Source organism: Sorex araneus, chromosome 4 (genome assembly GCF_027595985.1).
Source record: "Sorex araneus isolate mSorAra2 chromosome 4, mSorAra2.pri, whole genome shotgun sequence".
Lineage (NCBI taxonomy): Eukaryota > Metazoa > Chordata > Mammalia > Eulipotyphla > Soricidae > Sorex > Sorex araneus.
The window spans coordinates 8,224,497-8,245,109 of NC_073305.1; the positions used below are offsets into that span (position 1 = coordinate 8,224,497).

General features: G+C 51.2%; 1 protein-coding gene across 2 annotated transcripts in view; it reads left to right on the forward strand.

Annotated features, from left to right (window-relative positions):
* Positions 1–213: 213 nt before the first annotated feature.
* PPARG (peroxisome proliferator activated receptor gamma) overlaps positions 214–20,613 on the forward strand; it is a 142,867-nt gene continuing 122,467 nt past the window's right edge. Inside the window, exon 1 of one of the 2 annotated variants that reach the window (XM_055136134.1) lies at positions 214–352. The gene's annotated coding sequence lies outside the window, so the exon portion shown is untranslated. Of the gene's footprint in view, positions 353–831; positions 961–20,613 lie in introns of those variants that run through there. The other variant, XM_055136135.1, reaches the window with a different exon arrangement.

Genomic DNA, 20,613 nt, shown 5'->3' on the forward strand with positions numbered 1-20,613 from the left:
ATCCGGGTCCCCGGGTGTCAGACACACAGCCCAAGAGTTCCAGCGCGCCGGTCGGTGCGTTCCAGAGACGCTTCACGGTGGCCAAGGGCCGGTCTAGTCTGCGCGCGCGACTCCCGCGCGCGGGGATCGGCCGCCCGGCGGGGAGCGCGGGGACCCCCCGGCGCGGCGCGGGGCAGCCCGGTGATGCACAGCGCTCGCAAACCCAGAGGCAAAGTCCTCGGTTCGGCTGCGCGGCGGCGCCCGGCGCGGGTGCAAAGGGCGAGCGCGCCCTCCGTGGGCCGCGTCCCAGGGGCGGCGGCGGCGGCCGGGCACCAAGTGGGCGCTGCGGGGCCCGGGGACGGCGAGGCCGCAGGTCAGCGTCGGGCGCGGGTGGCGGGGGCCGGGAGGGCCGGGGGCGCGCGGGGACCGGGCCGGGGTGTCCCGCGACACGCGCCCGCGAGGACGGGCTGCGGCGCCCGGGACGCCCGTGCCTCCCCCGCGTCTCGGGAGACACGTCGGAGCGAGGGTCTGCGGGTGCCCCCCTGCAAGCGCACAGCCCCGGAGCGCCGCGGTCAGCTCCAGGGGAACCGGGGGGAACCCCCCGCCCCCACCCTGTCCCACGCGAGCGCGCGCGCGCTTGCAGCACCCCGGGGTTGCCCGGGCCGGGAGGGACCCCGCAGTGCGCGCGGGGGCACGGGGCGCGCGGGGGTCGGCGGCGCGGCGGGCGGGCGGGCGGGAGGGAGGGAGGGCGGCGCTGCGCGGGGCCCCGAGGTGGCCGGCTCGAGGTGGGTGTGGAGTTGGCGACTTTTTTTTTTTTCTTTCCCCTTTGTCTTTGGGGAGGAGCCTAAGGTAAGGAGGCAGAAACTGGGAGTAACCTCGCCGCGGCTTTTATATAAGGTCAGCGGGTAGGTGACTAGGGGGCCTTCACCTCCGCGGGCCGGCCCAGACTGCGCTCACCTCCTCTCCACGCCCATCGCCCAGGTGAGTGGGCGCGCGCTGCTCGGTCGCCTTTGGGTCGAGCCGTGTCTGCTGCACGGGTCCCCCCCCCCATACCCCAAACTTTCCGAGGTTGACTGTGATGATGTGATTCTTGCATGAGGTTGATTTTTTTTTTTTTGGTGGTTTTTTTGTTTTTTTTTTGGATGGGGGTGCCCCGTGTATGAACCGCCTTCTCTTGGGTCTGCGGATTAAAGAGATGGGGAAAACGGTGTCAATTATTTTAGGAGAAATAAAGTCCCAAGACAGGCTGAGATGGAAGAAGTTCGCTTTTCTCTCTGGGGCAAGCGTGTCATTGGAGAATAAGGATAATGGCATTGAAAGGCGCGTGAGAAAACCACGGCAGGGCCCGCCTGTGCGTTATGCATCCACGTCCCCAGGTTGCCATCCTCCTCGGAGCGAACCGCCACCACTTGCGGGGAGAGTGATGATGAACTTTCTCTTTAAAGGCCCGGCTGGACTGCTGACGCTGCCCAGCTGCTGGGGGCCAGTCTTGCTGTCTGTGGCTCAGTGATCGATTGCCGACAGAAAGCAGAACCAGCCTGATTCTCCCGGTACACACTGACATCCACCGGGGCTTCTCTCCGAAATACCTTCCGCTGCCCTGCAGGTTTTGCAGAAAACGCCCCGAGATGCTACCAGTGAGCGCTTGCAGCATTTCCCAGGCGCCCCCCCCACCCCCCCAGAATATCTGGTTTTAGTTAGAGTCACTCCCAGGTCAATACAGTACTGTTCTCTAATACATAAAAGTTTTAAACTGAAAAAAAATTTTTTTTAAATGAATGCCAAAACCACCCATTTTTTTTTCTTTTTTGGTCTTACATGCACTCCATACAGTTTTTTCTCTCTTAAGTTATATATTTGCTGCTCACTTGCTGATCTCTCTATCTCCTATGAAAAGATCTTGAAATAAAACTGGCGACCAGCACAGTTTTTTTGAATTGTAGATGAAAGATTGAAAAAAAAATGAGAGAGACCAGTGATTCCATTTTTAAACAAAACTCTTTTTAACTTTTTGTACCTTTTGAGATAACTACTAAACCTCGGCATTGGTGAGGTGTAGAAAGTTTTGGAGAAATCCAGGCTGAAATTTTGGGGGCGGGCATCTTGTTTGACCATTCTTTTAAACTTCATATAATTTCTCTTTGAAATTAAAACTAAAATGCCCACCAGCATCATATCCCTATTAAATTGAGAGAATTTTGAAGCCAGTTTTGCAATCGGTATTTTTAATAACAAAGTACACTCTGGGCCTTGAAGGCGCTGTTTTCCTTAATGTTCATTTCTTTGTATATTTCAGAACTATATTTTGGATGATCCGTTTTCCTTTTCTGAGAGTGATTAATTTCTATTTTTTAATCACATTTACATACAGTAGAAAGAGTGTGACTTTAGAAATATGAATTAGCGGCACACTACTTGGTCGTGGCTAATTGCTACTAATTAATAACTTAGTACAAACCAATAAACCATAAACCAATATTTTTTTTCTCTTCCATAATTATCTGAAAATGAGGTTGTCGGCTACCTTCACTTGATCATGGCGGTCCTACGTATGAAAGGCCGCTCGTGAAAACATACACAAGTAGCCATAACATGTTTCATTGTCATGTTTCGTTATCAAAACGTTAAGCACTTGGTGATCACAGGGGACCTTCCCCGAAGTGGTGAGGACCGGTTAGAATACCATACAGGCGTTCTGGGTCCGGGCCCAAACGCTCCCTTCTTTCATACCTCAGATCTGGGTTCAAGGAGAGGACAGAAAATGTAGTCACTCTGCATTGACTGTTCTGCTGAATCCAATGTCACTTGAACCTGGAAACTGCATATGTGTTGAAGGTGTGTGTGTCCCAGAGAAAGTCTTTGTTTTCACAGGATTCCTCTAATATCAGCTGTGCTTTTTTGGCGGGGTGGTGAGGGGAAAATCAGTAATCATGAAATCTTGGTGTATAAGAAACTACTCCCCGCCTCCCCCCCCCCAAAAAAAAAACCCAAATTGAATTTCTCATTTTTCTTAGCGGAGAGCAATTGCCCTCTACCTGAGGATTGTTACCTGCTCTGCTGTTCCTTTGTTCCTATTAAGGCCAAAAAGCAACAAAAAGTTCTGTGATTTAAATGCTTGCAAAAGCCCTTTGAGCAAAACGGACGGCAACGTCAGATCTGCAAGCCGCCCTCACAGGCTGGGAGGACCCGGCACCGTCCTGCTGCAGTGATTTTCCGACTGTTTATGGGAGAATGTTAACATGGAGAGGATTTGAAATCTTCTTGGGGGTTCTTATTCTTTGTATTTTGTCACAAAACAGATGTGGGTAGATTTGGAGAGGTTACATGGGATCTCTTTTTAAAGCTTCTTTAATAAAAATGGCATCTCCCATATTTGATTTAAGTACTCCTGTAGAGGGAAATTGGCTCAGATATATTAGGCCTTAGATTGGGGGGAACTTGTAGCTGTGATGACTGATGACTGCATGTATTTAAGTGATTTTTTTAAAAAATAGGTTACTATAATTCTTCATGGTTTCTTTGATGTACGTTCATATTAAGTATGTTATATTACTATGTAACTCGGAATATGAATATTTACATATTACAAACTTCAGTTTGCCGGGTGAAGCAAATCATTTCCCCTTTCTAATTCTCCATTTCTTCATCTGTGACTTGGGGGAAGTATTGTGGTGTCTGTTCTAGGCTTTTCTGGTATGATTTGAAGACTCTCGCAAACCGGTTTAGTTGAAATAATATATACATGAGTCTCTCCCGTGATCAAGGTACAATTCAGTTAGTTTGGTTGGTTTTTGAAACACACCCAAAACTTCTCTTGCTTACTCCTGCCTCGTGTTCCGGGTTTAGGGGACCAAAGCCCCCCCTTGTGGGGCTTGGGGACCGAACCCGGGTCAGCCGCTTGCAAGGCCTATCTGCTATGCAATCTCTCCAGCTCCATGGCACAGCTAAATTTCACTGAGCTGTTATGTTAAAGAACTTGTGTGGTTCTCTACCTTGAGAGGATTAAGAATGAACGCGACCTAATACGGGGTGGTGTGATACAGTTATAAAACGTTTCTGGAAATAGTTCATCATGCTTCAGGCAAACGTGGATGAATATTTCCTATTCCTGATAGCTTACAAATTCAGCCTAACCATGATTTCTATTTATTGATACCGCTCTTTGGATTCTCCTGTGGATGCTGTGAGAGCTTTCAACTCAATTTCATCCGTCTAAGGAGTTGAGAAAGTGCCGAGTGGACTTTGAAGGATAAAAGTTCTCTTTTTAACGTATTCTTAGGGTGTACCCTGTGGTTCTTAAGGTATGTTTTCCAGAAGGATATTCATTTTATAATGAAGCCTAGAGATTAGGGAGCAACAATTTTCACTCCCTGAAAGAGTGAATAATCTTGTATAAAAGATTGTGTTCATATAAAACTGAGGGCTCTAGCAAGTTCACCAGCTCTGTAACCAAGCATGAAAAGTCTCTCAGCAGGGGCTGGACAGAGAGCCCCTCTGCACACAGCCCATCTGGTTTGCCCCTGCTCGGCCTGCCAGGAAAGATCCCTGGTGGCAGAGGCCGGAGTAAGCCTTGAGCACCCTTGGGTGTGGCCCCCGGGTGGAAATCTAAGTCTTTCAGTGGCTTGAAAAATCAGTGTTGCCTAGTAAGCGACCCAGTTCCTAGTCAAGGGCTCGTGGGAAAGCATCCTTCAAACCAGCGTCTGTCTGACAGTTTCTGTGTGAGAGGGTTCGGGGTGGGTTGCAGGCCCGGGCCCTGGGCCTGTAATACGGCACTGCAGAGCCCAAACGAGAGGTCAAGGTCATGATCGGCATGAGGAAGCCAGGGATGGGGGCCTGGAGGGGAACGGGGAGCTGCTTTGGTGTCCCTCTCTTCCCATTTGCCCGCCCTGCTGATCTCAGCTGGGAAAGACCGGCCCCCCTCAATCTCCCCCAACACACACACACACACACACACACACACACACACACACACACACACACACACACACACACACACACACACACACCATGGCCCAAAGCCTTTTCTTCTGCTTCTGGTGAGGAGCTTCTGAGTTTCCATTCGTCCGGGTGACGTTAGGAAGCCTCCTGCTTCTTTCCTCGGCCTCTGCGAAGCAAAACTTGGCTTCTCGAGTGGATGCGTCCAGGAGGTTTGGAGATGGACCTCCCGGGCGGCTTAGAGGTGCACCAAACTGCAGTGAGGCGCCTCCGCAGCCCCCCACAGGGAAGGAGCTGAGAAGGGAGAGGGAGGGAGGGAAATCAGGAAAGACCCGAGAGGGAGAGAAGAGTGCCCGGGGCCAGAAGCACGGGGCCGCTCAGCCTTTGCTCTGCTCCTGGGAGATTCTCAAATGTCCACCGGCCTCCTGGGCTGCAGAAATGACTCGGGGCTCGGAAACGCCAAGCGAGGGGGCAGGCGGCAGCCAAGGACTCCCTGAGGAGGTGCTGGCAGGAACCCTGACCCCACCCCGCCCCTGAGGCCTCCCCCCGGGCGCCTGTGTGGCAGCAGGCTCCACCAGCGCGTTCCCCGCCGTCAGACAAGTCCAAGAAGGGACAGAAAGAGCCCCCGGGAGTCTGGGAGACAGGGAGGGGAGGAGGAGCAGGCCAACGGGGACTCGAGGCCCCTTCTCTGCCCAGAGCCGCCTCCCTGCAAATTCAGCCTTGGAAGCCACAGGGCTAAGAAAAGCCCCGTTCTCCTCGACAACGTGCCTGCTTCTGCTCCTACCGAAACACGGGTGTGTGTGTGTGTGTGTGTGTGTGTGTGTGTGTGTGTGTGTGTGCGGGGGGGGGGGTTCTTGCTTGAATTGGTACCCCTCGGCTTCTGTCCCCCAGAATAAAGAAGCGCAAGTTGTTTTCTTTATTCTTTCTTCTTTCTGATGTCTGCACAGACAGCCACGGGCGCAATGGTGTCCAGTTAAGTTTCAGGAGTGACTGTCCGTAAATAGCTGAATATTTATTTCTGCTGTGATGGTTGAGAAATTATCTGCGTGCTTCGTGAGTTCATGTTTTGAGACATTTTCGGGATTTCGTTTGGTTTTGTTTTGAGGCCATTTCCAACGGTGCCCTGGGGCTACTCCCCATCTGTGTTGGGATTGGGGAGGGGGGGTCCCCTCCTGGCAATGCGTGAAGGACCACGCAGGAATGGAACCTCGGCGGCCTCTCTGCCAAGTCCACGCAGATCTCTCTCAACCCAGGTCTCCCCGACGTTCAAAGGAACAGAAGGACGAGCCTGACGCAGTAGGAGCAAATATGCCAAATAAGTATAAATAATGTTGAATGATTTGACAGATCCACAAAGCCGACGTTTCATGCATGCTTTATCTTTCACTGAAAATCATGACGAGCCAAAGCATCTTGTTGGAAATTGAAACTTAGCACTACCTCACAACCAAGTTTATTGATTCTGTGAATCAACTGAGGGGCCCCGATGCCTCCTCTTACGAATGACAGGCACCCGGCTCACTGCCATTCCCTTTTCCCAGAGTGTTGCTGAAAATCTGAATAGAAAAGCACGAAATCTGCAAGTCTTCCTTTCGGACGAGTTCGCAGTGGTCTTTTCTGTACACCGCGCGTTAACTTGCAGACCAGTTTTGGATTGTGTGTGGAAGATGGCTTCTGAATTCTTTCTCTTGTTTGGCAGAGGGGAGAAAGCTTATGAAAGAACACACCTGTGAGTGATTTCACACACACACACACACACACACACACACACACACACACACACACACCCCTGGGACTGTCACAAATGATTGGCATATGTCAGTAAAACCCCAAAAGGGTGGAGAGTGTAAACCCACGCATTCGCCAGTGCAGGAGCGTTCTGGATGTTTTCCAAAAAGCATTTGGAACCAATTAGCAACCTCTTTGGCTTTAATTGGGACCTGTAGGTCTTTTTTCAACTTGGTGTGCCGGGGTCAAATTGGTTGTGCTCTTAGGACGAGGGCAATGTGGAGTCTCAAAAAAACACAGGTTGGGGCTGGAGCAATAGCACAGCGGGTAGGGTGTTTGCCTTGCACGCGGCCGACCCGGGTTCGATTCCCAGCATCCCATAGGGTCCCCTGAGCACCACCAGGGGTGATTCCTGAGTGCAGAGCCAGGAGTAACCTCTGTGCATTGCCGGGTGTGACCCAAAAAAAAAAAAAACCACAGGTGGCTTCTGGAAGCGGAGAGTGGGCTGGCTCCACTTCTCCTCCTTCCCCAGGCGGCACGGCAGTCGGCCTTTGAGAAACGTTTTCGAAAGAGTCGAGAAACGGCCTCAGACAGTGATGTTCAAATGGTGGCCCTTGGGCCGGCGCGTCGGCAGCACTGGGCGTTTGGTAGAAATGCAGGATCTGGGGGCCCCCCACCTGGACCCTCTGAAGCCGGGGCCTGGGAAATCGTCCCTGTGATAAATGTTGCGGGAGGCGATGCTGCTTCTGGTCCAATCCCCAGAGCACGAGGTGCTGGTGGAGTTTGGGCTGGTTTTTATTCCTGTCATTCAAGTCCTGTGACAGATTCTGCCCGTTGGGAGACTGGGGGGCATCCTCGAAACTGACTGACTCAGTGTTGCCACGCTGAGAGAAGCTCGGGGTGCTGTCAATAAGCTTGTGTCCAGAGACGCTGGCGGGCTGCGCCGGCTTCGCGTCACTCGCTCTTACGTTAGAATGGCCGCTAGGAATCCGAAGCTCCACGTTTAAGCATTACAGCTCCGAAGGCCGATTCTGTAAGATCCCTGAGGACAATCTGGCCCCAGAAGCTCCCAGGAAGCTGACGCAGAGGTGACGGGTTTACCTGCCGTGATTCCGGAGGGAGGCTAGTAAGGAGACAGACCCTTCCTGAGGATGGCCAAGGCGAGTTTTGTTCCCTTTCTTTTTTAAATGCTAAAACTCTGTGAAGGGGGAACTGTGGCCTCCCTCTGATGTCACCATGATTTCACGCAAACTGCTTAGAAAGCAATGGGGCGACAGATTGCACACTTGGACGCTATAGCTTGACTCCTGGGCCCCTTTCCAAAGAGACAGAAGCGCTCTCTATACAGAGATTTCCCTAAAAGCGTCGTTTGGGGAACTCCCCTATTCACTTCCCGGGGAAGGGCCGAGTGAGGGGCCGTGCAAACACGGGGTGGCATATTACACAAGCCGGCACAGTGCTGGCGGCTCCTGTGAGCACTGAGTGAAGTAAATGAGTAGCCCTCGAGGGTGAGGGCCTGGCTGAGTGCGACTTGCTGTAAGCAGTTGCGTCTGCACTTGGTGACGGTCCTCGGGATCGGGGGAGACGCTGGTTTTATCTTCTTCTCTTTTTTTTTTTTTCCAAAGCGCAGCCCCAGGCTGATGGAACGTTTCTGTAAGATCTGAAGCACATTTTGAGTAGGGCTTTGGGCTCTCACCGGCCCTGGTCAGTGCCCAGCGGTCAAGGCAAAGGGGGTGGTTCATGTGGAGAGCCTCTGGCTGGATGATTTCTAAAAGCCGCGGGCGCTGGTGATGGGGCAGGCAACAGTGCTTCCCCGCTGGGTTCAGCTTTCCTCTCGCGCTGGGTTCCCGGTCCCTTGGCTGGAACAGTGTCTGCAGAGCAAGGGGATAGTTCCAAACCAGTCCGCCTCACGGCTGGGCCTTCTCGGCGTGAACTTGCTCTTTTCCCTGGGCCGCTGAGAGGCCGCTAGCATGTCCCGGCAAACTCTGTTTACAAAACAGTATCCAGAGCTTTCGTTCCTTTTTTTTTTTTTTTAAGAATTTATTTATTTATTATTTTTGCTTTTTTGGGTCACACCTGGCAATGCACAGGGGTTACTCCTGGCTCTGCACTCAGGAATTACTCCTGGCAGTGCTCTGGGATGCTGGGAATCGAACCCGTGTTGGCCGTGAGCAAGGCAAACGCCCTCCCCGCGGTGCCATCGCTCCAGCCCCGAGGTTTTGTTCCATTTAAGACCACCTTCTTTCCGTTCTTTTTCTCTGAAAGCAGTTGCGTCTCTTGGGGCTTCTATTTCCACAATTAAGTCCCTGCAGGAGAGAGTCTTAGGGTTTCTAGAATCTGCGGCCTTCAGGCGGATAAAGGTTCTGAGAGGGGTGGTTCCAGTGAGATCTCAGGCAGCTTGTGACGCCGGCTGACAAGCGGAAAACACTTTAAAAGAGTGAGGAGTCCGGGTCTAAGGCTGACTTCTGGGCGAACACTGCAAAAGGCAGATTGGCACATGCACGGACACACACACACACACACACACACACACACACACACACACACACACACACACAGAGCAATTGCTTTCAAATTGAATATTCCTTTTTTTTTTTCCTGGTGCATTGTTCTAAAAATCCCAAAACGATAATTAAGCGGTTGCGCCTTTCACCCAGATTGCAAAGTTAGGTCTCTCGTCACTTTCTCTGGAACTTTTCGAGAAAACCTTGTATCCGCCTGAACTCTGCCTCAACTTACATGAAAACAAGGTTTGGAGTCTTCGGGGCTCTGTCTCACGGACACCGCGTCTCCGTGCGGCTAAGTCTCCCTCCCTCTTTTCTTTCCAGGTCCTGATGAATTAGTTCTCCGTAGAGTTCGGGGCAAACGGCAGCTAACAGAATTCAGTTGTAACTCTTAGAATTTGTGCCTGAAGCCGATCGGGTGAGAACTCGAAAGACCCAGTGGATTGGGGAAAATAGCTCATTTTTAGGGAAGTCTTGAGTCAATCTAACAAATGTCTATTGGACTTTGTTGGTGCCATTTTTAAGATACGGAAGGACAGAACCAGGGGTCCGACACACGTCGCCCTGTTTGGAGTTTATGGTTATTGCATCTAGATTTTCTTTTTGAGTTTGGGGCCACAGCCAGCAATGCTCAGGGCTTACTCCTGGCTCTGTGCTCAGGGACCGCTCCTAGTGGTGGTTGGTGGGGGTAGGGGGGGACGGGGGAGGTGGGGGGAGTGACCATTTGGGGTGCCAGGGCTTGGACCCAGGTCAGCCAGGTGCAAGGCAATTGTCCTACCTGCTATTCTCCAGCCCTGTTCCTTTTAGATTTACAAGAACATCTTGGGGAGAGATGGGGATGTAAAGAGGAGGGTCTGGTCACGGCCCGGTGTGGTGAGGTGGCCACTGGGAACTGAGGGCCGGCCTAGGAGGGAGAGGTGAGGAGGGTGGGGGGGGACCTGCGTGGCCCTGAGAGGTTTTCTGGTGGGCAGGGAATGGCACAGAGGGCTGGAGCGCATGCGCAGTGTGAGTGCTGTCCGGACGGCCACTGCCCCCCCTCCCCCCGCCCCCGTCCCCCCACCTACTGGGCGCGGCCTGGGAGACAGGAACCCTGACGTGAGGCGTCCATAGCTGGCTCCAGCATCGTCCTGTCCCCGAGCACTGCGGGGGGAGCCCCACCCGCCACAGTTGACAAGTGTAAATTTCGTCTAGATTTCATATCACATGGTTTTTGTTCTTTGTATATTTATTTTGCTACTTTTGCCCCCCCTTGTAATAAAATCATTAACAAAAGAGGTAGAAAGGCACTCTGCCAGCAAGGTACTATTGTTCTTAGAAACCCATATGACAAGGCAGTTACTCACTTTGCTGCTTGTTTTATGATGTGTTCACAGTGCATATATTTAAGTTAACAATCCAAGGGAATTTAGTTAATAGCCTTTTAAAAATTATTGATACATAACAAAAACATAAAAAAAATCACTGGGAATATACATACATATATATGTATATATATATATTTCTTTTAACAACTTTTTCCCCCTGGAAAATAAAATTAGCTACTTTTCTCTATGAAGTCCTATTAAGAAGATTTCCATATTTACAATATATTATTTGAATAAAGGACACCCAAACCGTATTTCAGGCAAAAGTGACCTTGCAACAAACTCTTCGTTTTGGCTATTTCCAGTTCCTAATCAAATGGTCTGTCTGCTGTTTTAGTTCTGTGTCTAGATTAATGAGAATACTTCAGAAAACTCACAGTCTTCAGTTCGAAACAGATTTGAACAACTCAGAAAGGAGGAAGGGAGCAATAAGAAGTATAAATGCCAGGGACATTTACATGAGGTGAGAGGGAAGGCTGGACTGTCTAGACCAGCAGGAAGTACAAACCCCAAGCAAACGACCACCACCCCACCACCACCCCCCACCCTGCCCCAAACTCACCAAATTTGCAAATTTCACCTGGTTAGTTAATTCCACCAATGCCAGGAACATGCCAAGTGTGACCTCATGCTCTTTTCCCCGGGGGACCCTTTTGATGGGCAACAGAATAGGGACCCCCCCCACACCTCCACCCCCACCCAGGATCTTGCGTCACAGTGAGGCCGCGTGCAGCCCCAGGCAGAGGGACTCTGGGCTCAGCAGAAGCAGGGAAAATGTCCCCACCTCAGCCACCAACCCAGACCACTTACAGGCCTGGCTCCAGCGTTTGGTCCACGGGACCTTTTCTCCTCACAAAGCACAAAACTCTTACAAGTTTTCTGGGGGCAGAGCGATAGCAGTACAGCGGGTGGGGCGCTTGCCTTGCACACGGCTGACCGGGGTGGGTTCGATCCCCAGCACTCGGTATGGTCCCTGGAGCCCGGTCCTGAGGGACCCCTGAGCACAGAGCCAGGAGTAAGCTCTGAGCATCACCGGGTGTGATGTTAAAACAAAACCAAACAAGCAGATCCCACTGGGCTGGTCACAGCTTAAGGTGAGGACATTGAACCCAGGTATGTTTGTGTTTTTTCAGCACCTTTCTCCCACCTACGTTAGGGCAGTTCCCTCCAGCGCACTGGAAAACGCACACCTCTGCTTCCGGCAGCGTGTTTTAGGATATAGGGCAGGAGTCCGTTTCTGCCCTCCTAGCGCAGCCCAAATAAGATATGAAAGGGGAAAAATGTTAATTATAGACTTTTGCATTCTACCTTAGCTCTGGGAGTCACCCTGGTCAGAAGAACAGGTTTTGAAAGGCCTAAGGGCCAGAGAGCCCTGTTGGACATTCTTGGTCAGAGGCACCTAGGGGCGACTGAAAGGAATCCTCTTGAGTCCTAGGACTGGAGCAGCATGCAAGAAGGATGGGCAGAAAGCTGTGTAGAGGCATTTGGTCCTGCTCCGGCAGGAAACGAAACTGGCTCCCCGTCAAGCTTTCTACAGATGTGGGTGTAGGAGGCCATACCCTTAAAACACACCGCGTCATAAAACCATTAAAAAAAAAAAAAACAACCACTATCGCTTTGGCCTATTCATGTGTTTATCATCTAAGAAAGCAATCTAATTACTCAGCTCTTTCTTCCATGAATCACAAGTATTATCATCGCAGTTACTTAACAGCTAATGAGGCGGCCCTGCTTTCCCGAGCAATTTATTATTATTATTATTATTATTATTATTATTATTATTATTATTCCTGAGCACCCAAATACCAGACAAAGAAATCGATTTCCATGGAAAAGCCACGGCAAGGGAATGGCGCTGCTCTCTCTTCATCTGTGGATGGAGGACGAAGGTAGAGGCCGGTCAGCCCGGATTAGAACTCGTGGACACTCCCTGCCCCCTGCCGTTCCCTAACCACACCTGTTGTCTACCTGGGGAAGCGCCCTCGGACGCGACACCCTTGGGCGCGTTAGCAGAGGGTGGCTGGGAGGGACCGTCCGTGCAGAAAGCGGCTTGAAGCTCTCCTCCTGGATTGGCCAGGCTGGGATTTCCTGGAATTCTCATTGTTCTTACTATTATTCCTGCATGTGCTCATGGTGGGGCGCAATGCATTGTGCACATGTCCCGCCGGGTTCTAGCGCAGACGCGCCAAGGGCCGGACAGCCGCGCGCGCGCGTCGATCCCACCCCGCACGCTGGAGCCGAGGAGGGGTCTCGTGGTAACGGGCATGTGGGTAAGTCAGCAGGGCAGAAGACAAATGCCACCAAATCTCCAGAATGAGGAGGTGGGTGTGGCATGGAATCAAGCCCAGGAACTGCATTATCTGTGTGTGTGTTGTGTGTGTGTGTGTGTGCGCGCGCGCGTGTGGGGGGGTGGGGGGTTCGGAGGCAGGCAGGGAGGGATTTGAATTTGACCTTCAGAGATGGACAGTCACCTTGTGGGCGGGGGAGGCGACGCTGTCCCTGATGGTGGGGGACACAGTTCTTTAAAGATATAGAGAAATGGAACCAAAGAAGGGGGCTCAAGACAGGATCCCACGCCTGCAAAATCTCCAGAACATTCAAACCCATAGAGATACAATGCAGATTAGTGGCTACCAGGGCCTGGGGGACGGGGGAAAGGGGAGGGACGGCTTAATGGGTACAGGATTTCCTTTTGAGGTGATTAAAATGTTTTGGAAGCAGAGAGAGGGGATGGCTGCAAAGCTCTAAGAACAGAGGCGACGCCACAGACTGGGACACTTTGAAATAGTTCATTCTAGGTTCTGTGAATTTGCTCTCAAAAAAAAAAAAAATTTCGGAGGGAATTTCCAGTGTAAGAAAACAAAGTCTGGGATTGTGGGTTCTCCTGGAAAGGGGTGGGGACGCCGCAGAGACCAGCCCACTTGGGTTTCTGTTTGTTGGGTTGATTTGGGGGGTCGGGGGCCACACCCCGCGTGCTAGGAGGCTAGTCCAGCTTGGGGGTCACTCCTGGTGGGGTTGGGGGGGGTTTCCAGCCTCCGACGCATCTCCCCAGGCTCAGGTCAACCTGTTCCACATGTCGACAGTGGGGGACCATGGCGAGGCCCCAGGGGCAGCTGGGGGAGAGGCAGGGGCGTGGGCCCGGGAGATGACTCGGTGGGCCGGGCTCAGACTCCATAGGCTTCCCGGCTCCCACCCCCACGCGCTCCAGGAAGCGACCTCCAAGCACAGAACTGGGGGTCGCCCCTGAGTCTTGCCGACTCTGAGCCGGTCACTTCCCCCCGGCCCCAAATGGAGTGGTGACATGATGGGGGAGCGCAGACGGCTCCTCGCGAGAGGGGCTGCACAGGGGAGTGCCAGGAGGCAGCCACGGGGCCTCTCCGTGCCTGGGGACGGGTGCGGGCAGCGCTGCCCAGCCCGGTCAGTCCAGAGAAGCGGCCTCTGGGATGCGACTGGATCCACAACACGCGGAAAAGTGTCCACAGTGGGCTGGAGACAGAGGGGCCGTCCCCCTCAGAACCTGCTCCCGACTCCCCGGGCAGGCGGTCACGAGTCTGAGTGTCCATGTCTCAGAGAGCAGCCGGACCGTGTCCTCGTCTTCTTGGTATGTGCCACGCATGGGGCCATGGCCTGGATGAGCGAGATGGCAAGATGAGAGAGATGGGACAGTGGGTTGAGGCGTCTTGCCCGGGCACGTGGCCGACCGGGGTTCCGTCCCCGCATACCGCACCCCCAGGCCTGCCAGGGTGATCGCTGAGCACCACCAGGGCTGGCGCCCAAGCAAACACAGAAGACCAACTGGGCCTTGCCCTCCAGGGGTGCTGGTTGGAGGTGCTGGTTGGGGGTACAGGTTGGGGGTGCTGGTTGGGGGTACAGGTTGGGGGTGCTGGTTGGGGGTGCTGGTTGGAGGTGCTGGTTGGAGGTGCTGGTTGGGGGTGCTGGTTGGGGGTGCTGGTTGGAGGTGCTGGTTGGAGGTGCTGGTTGGGGGTGCTGGTTGGAGGTGCTGGTTGGGGGTGCTGGTTGGGGGTGCTGGTTGGGGGTGCTGGTTGGGGGTGCTGGTTGGAAGTGCTGGTTGGGGGTGCTGGTTGGGGGTGCTGGTTGGGGGTGCTGGTTGGGGGTGCTGGCTGGGGGTGCCCTCCAGGGGTGCTGGTTCCCCACCCACCTGGGCCACCTTGGCATCCTCCACCGGTGTGCAAATTCTATTTTTAAACCTGTGGGGACAGGAGTGGCTGGCATTCGATTCTCGCCCACCTTTCTGTTTGCCGGAAGAGTCTCTGCCCCGTGATGTTTGCCCTCAGCCGGTCACGTTCCTGCTACGTGGTCAGTGCAGAGTGGGCCTGGCCGTCCATCCTCCTTCCTCCATCCGCTCCCGCCGCACAAGACCGGGCGTGATCCCTGCTCGGGGGATGTCTCCGGCTTGTGCCGGATGCGGGCGTTTTCGCTTTTCTTCTTGAACCCATCTGACTCACTTCTTGCTCGTCCGCTTCGCTGATGAATGGCCTGGAGACAGGGATGGCCTGGCTCTCTCTGGTGGCAGCTTTAGTGCTTTTTAAACTGAAATTAGGTCTTGGTGTTCTTTGGGGGTCACTGTTGTGCTCAGGGTATCAAAACAGGACGATTTCACTTTGTGTGCCACTAGGGTAATTTATACTTTTCCTTAAAATATGCATGAAATTTGGACACAGGCCTTGAATCATGCCCTGCCTATGGTTGGTATGCCATGAGGATTTACTGACACAGGAATATTGTCCAGTGAATGTGGGGTGATGGTGAACACATTTTAATGAAAAACTAGATAGAGATGCAGGAGAAATGTATCTTAAAAAAAAAAAAGCGAAGGTGGTTTCCTTAAGGTGACGTATCTGTTTCATTACTTAAATGTGTGAAAACTCCTTTGGCAAGAACTGATAGATTCTGGGGCTGGAGTGATAGCACAGCAGGTAGGGCATTTGCCTTGCATGTGGCCGACCCGGGTTCGATTCCCAGCATCCCATAGGGTCCCCTGAGCACCGCCAGGAGTAATTCCTGAGTGCAGAGCCAGGAATAACCCCTGTGCATTGCTGGGTGTGACCCAAAAAGAAAAAAAAAAAAAGAACTGATAGATTCTTCGTTTCTGCACAATATTCACATTGCTTGGGGGAGGGGGAGTTGTTTGTTTTTAATTTTTTTTTTTAATCACAGTGAGAGACACAGTTCCAAGTTGTTCATGACTCGGTTTCAGTCATATAATGTTCCAACGCTCGTTCCTCCACCAGTGCACATTTCCCACCACCAATGTCCCCAGATTCCGCCCTACACCCCACACCCACCCGCCCACCACCTGCCTCTATGGCAGGCACTTTTGTTCTTTCTCCAAGAGTGGTTGCTTTGGATGCTGACATCCAAATCAAGGACCTGATTCAAACCTTAAGCAGTATTTCTTCTTGCTACCCCTGAACTTCTGAGTCTCTCCTTTCCTGTTTCCCCCCCCCACAGACACCTACCTCTATTCCCCTCCCCTACTCCTCTATTCTTGCTCATACTTTCTCTTTCCCATCTCTTCATCCCTGTGTTTCATAGACTCTTCTTTTCCTTCTCTCTCTGCCTCGAGGCACCCTTCCTTTTCCTTCTCTGTTTCTCAATTCCCAGCATCCTTCTTTTTGTTTTGGTTCTTAATTCTTGTGTGGAAATAAAATGTATTTTTTATCTACCAATCAACCGATAAAGTCAGGATAATCGCATTCCGAGTTGAACGTGAACACGATGTTTATATGGCTCTCCGAGAGCAATATAATATATCATCATCATCTCCCAGAGCAATAGAGCAATATATCATTGATGATAGCAAACAGATAGATTTTGATTTTCACAAAAAAATCATTGACACAGGGTCAGAGAAATTGTACAAGGTGTAAGGTTTGCCTTACATGTAGCCAAATCAGGTTCGATTCCCCCCCCTAACCCATGTGCTCCCCCAAGCCCCTGGGCATAAAGCCAGGAATAACCCCTCAGCATCTCTAGGTGTGGCCCAAAACACAATTAGAAAAACAAACGATGATTCTTGCCTTTTCTCCAACAGCCAACATGTCATACGATCTCTCCCCATCTGCTTTGTAATTCTATCTTAGTATCTGTCCCAGCATTCTTTGTCCCCAGTGTCGAAAACACTGCTAGCACATAATAGTACAAAAAAAAAAAAAAAGGTCATTTCAAATCAGTCACATTCTACTTCCTAATCTTAAATAGCTATAATGACTTTGGGGGATTTGCCTTTGATATCCTGTTTAGAAGATGTTTTCTTTCCATTTATTTTACCCTTCAGTATATCCCTACATCTGTGGCCAGGGGCAGCAGATAGCTCATTGGGCTAGCGCACATTCTCTGCATGCACAAGGCCCGGGTTCGACCCTCAGCACCCTCTGAGCACTGTCAGCAGTGAGCCCCAAGCCAGATGTAACTTCATGCCAGGCGTGGCCCACAAACAGCCAGACACATCGATCAGTGACACTCTTAGCCGAAATGTCATTGGACTTTCTTTCTAAAGATCAATCTCAGAGTCATTTGAAGCACCAAAGCAAAGTCATCAGGTAATAGTTGTTCGGTGTCAATCTTTAAGCCCACACCACACCATCCACAGTCTCATTTCACACTTCCCACAGCCACGTAAGAGATCCCTTCTTATCTCTATTTTCCAGATGAAGAAACGAGCACAAAGAAGTAAAAATAGTCCCTCATCAGGTGATAAACGCTTCGAACCCACACAACCTGTACCCAGCCAGCCTGCCTTTCCTCTTTGCTTAAAGGACCTGCGTTTCCCAGCATTTCAGGGGCTGGAGAGTGCTGTCCCCCGCCCCCACCCACACCGCCGCCACCACCCCCATCACCACCACCATTCCACCCTTAACAGTTAGATCTACACAAGTGTAACTGTATTCGGAATAGCTCTGGGATTAGATCTACGCGTTCAGCTCTGCTCGGTCCACTGCAAATCGTTCTGTGTGTCTTGTAAGAAGTAGGAAGCAACTTGAAAAGCACTTGGACTTGGGACAAGGTAAATTCTGCCACCAAACCACCAGCTTCGCAAGTCAGTGAACTCCCAGTACATCGGCTTCTCTTAGGAGACGGCTTATTTCCATTTTTTAGAGACCCCATCGTGAGTCTGCCGTCTATGGGGGTCAGCTGTCCGTGTGGGAGTTGGCGGGGGGAGGGCTGGAGGGACAAAGATGGAGCAACGGGCGTCCCCGTGAATGCCCTTCCCCGAGAGCCATGTGTGTTCTACATACCTTCCTGCTTTTCTGAGTTGGTTTTTCTTTTTTCGAGTCTTCCTGTATTATTTGGGAGACGATTTGGGGGATCTGGAAATAGGATTTTGCCTCTAGACAAGGGGCTTTATGCCATTCCTGCTCAGGCAGGGATTCCCAGGAGCGCTCTCTTTGGCGGGGAGTGGCGGAACCTGAACCGTGTACAGTTGTGAGTGGCTGCAGCGGCCCTTCCTGCCTCTGTCCCACAGACAGTGGCCCACCCTCTAGGCAGAGAGTCGTGTGTCCAGGCAAGGAGCAATGGCTGCTAAACCCTGAGGAGCTTTGGAGAAGCAGAATGAAAACCTAGAAGGACACCATGCGCTGGGTTTGCTCCATCTTCAGCGGGAAGGCGGGTGGCAAAAGCCAGGCAACAACTGGTTGGGGAGATGAAAGCGATGACATAGATCTTCAAACCAGCTGGAGAACCGTTGCGTTAGTTACGCAGATTGTTGTCGCCGTACGTATCTCTTTAACCCGTTCCAAATGTTGACATTTGCGGGGGCCAGGGAGAGAATGCAGGGGGCTGGGGTGTATTTTACAGTAGAAACGTTTTTGATGAAAAGCTAACGGAGCCAGTTAGTATGGAACTAGTTATTCCCACTAAAGATGATGCTGGTGGTTGGGGGCTGGAGAGACAGTACAGTAGGTAGGACGCTTGCCTTGCACCCCCACATGGTCTCCCGAGCACCACTAGAAATGATCCCTGAGCACAGAGCCAGGAGTAAGCCCTGAGCACCACCAGACGTGGCTCCAAAACAAAAGGATGATATTGTTCGTTAAGTTTGAGATCAATATTATTCTTAATAAAGTTAGTTTTCTTTTTCTTTCTCCTCCCTTTTGTTGTTGTTGTTGTTGTTTGTTTGCTTTTGTTTGGGGGCCACACCCAGCAGGTGCTCAGGGCTCACTCCTGGCTCCGCACTCAGGGATCATTCCTGGCCGGGCATGGGGGACTGACTGACTGTCGGCGGTGCTGACCTTGGTGGGCCACGTGCAAGGCAAGTGTCCGCTTTGCTGTCCTCTCTCTCCTGTCCTGATAAAGGTAGTTTTCTAAAGGAAACGCTATGAGGCGTAGAGGTTGAATGTTGTGAAGTTGGATGTGTGTGTGTGTGTGTGTGTGTGTGTGTGTGTGTGTGTTGAGAGAATTTCCTGGTTTCCTTTTCAGGTTTGGCCCACTTCTGTGGCATATTATGTAATAGATATTCTATTTGGTTTTTTTTTTTTTTTTGCTTCGGGGATTGAACCCGGGTTGGCTGCGTGCAAGGCAAACGCCCTACCCGTTGTGCTATCGCTCCGGCCCCTGTAATAGATATTCTAAATGGAAACCTTTGCTTTGCTGAACTAAATTACCTTGATCGTTAACGGTGTACACTAGTATGCTATTGAATTAGTTCATTCTTCGCATTTTATTTATAACTTAAAATTAACACTAATAGGTGAGACTCATTTTTTCCCCTCTTTGTTCTTTGGGATTTTGAATGTCATCAGTAACTCCTTTTGAAAAATAAATTGTCACTGTGCCTTTTTTTTGGCGAAGAAACATTTTGTATGGCAAGAACGTGACCTCTGCCTTGGAAAATTGCAAATTATCTCGGCTTAGCGCTTTCTGGGGAAATAATTCTTGAATCACTTTTCTACCACTTCCATTGCGTATGGAAGTCAACTTTTACCACTCAGATATCTTCAGACAAATTCAGTCTGAGAAAACAGCCCTCTGGCCTTCATTGTCATCGACTTAGGTTCTGACAAAAATCCTCTCAGAAAAAAATATTACAACAACCCCTGTCCGGGATAAGTTTTTCTGTCGGGGACTGTCTGAGAATGTCCACAGACCAGGGCTCCCTGGTTTGGGGCTGAGTTTCAGAAGATTTGTAATCCACTGAGTATACACCAGTCTGTGCCTCACTAATGGAGGATGCACGGGCTGACATCTTTGGTTAGACTATACCCAGGTGGATTCTGTTCCTTCCCTCACCCCCTTGTTTATTTTGCATCTGGAAAATGCCTTCTGAGGTAAATGCCCATTGAATGGGTTCAGAAGGATCCCGGTGGGAGATTCTGGGGGGAGAAGGTCTAGGGAAGACTCTAGAATCTGTCTACTCTTGTGGAGAGAAGCCTTAGGCCACGAGGGAGGGACAGATACTAGTTTCCAGAAATCTTGACTCTCTTCCTGTTTCCTCATGAATTCCTATCGATTTCACAGGGAAATTGGGATGGGTGTCAAGGAAACCGGAAACTGCTTCTTTCCTAATATTCCTTCCTTTGGTTTTCACACATTTGAGTCCATTTCATGTGGCTCCAGTGTGGGGGGTGGGGAAGAGGAAGTCAATGTGGTAATCTATTGTAAAGCTATTCTCTTAAATCATTAACAGTTTTGGTGACTATGTTCTGAACGAATACATTCCTATATTTTTTTCCTCACCAATAAGAATGTTGGTGCAAATAACTGAAACACAGCCAGAAAAGCCACACAGAGAGGCCCTCAGTTACCGACAGAGGAAGGCACGCTCCTGTAGAACGCGTCCCATTCTGGAAACAAAACTTGCTTTTGCCTTGCTGTGCGGCTACTTCAGCAAGGGGATGGCTGGGTGACGCTTCAGAGCCAAATCATCAGGCAACTGGACGTTGACCCCACACCTTCCCTGGTGTTAGAAAATAACAGAGTGGGGAGACCCTTCAAATTCACGATCCACTGCATCTGCGCCACGCGTTGGAGAGTAGAATCAGATTCCAAATGAAAGTTTCCAGAATTGAAAAAGTGGAGACTCCAGATGTTTGCGGGTCAGGCTGGGCGTCGGGAGGCTGGGGTTCCTACGACGCTGAGGCCGT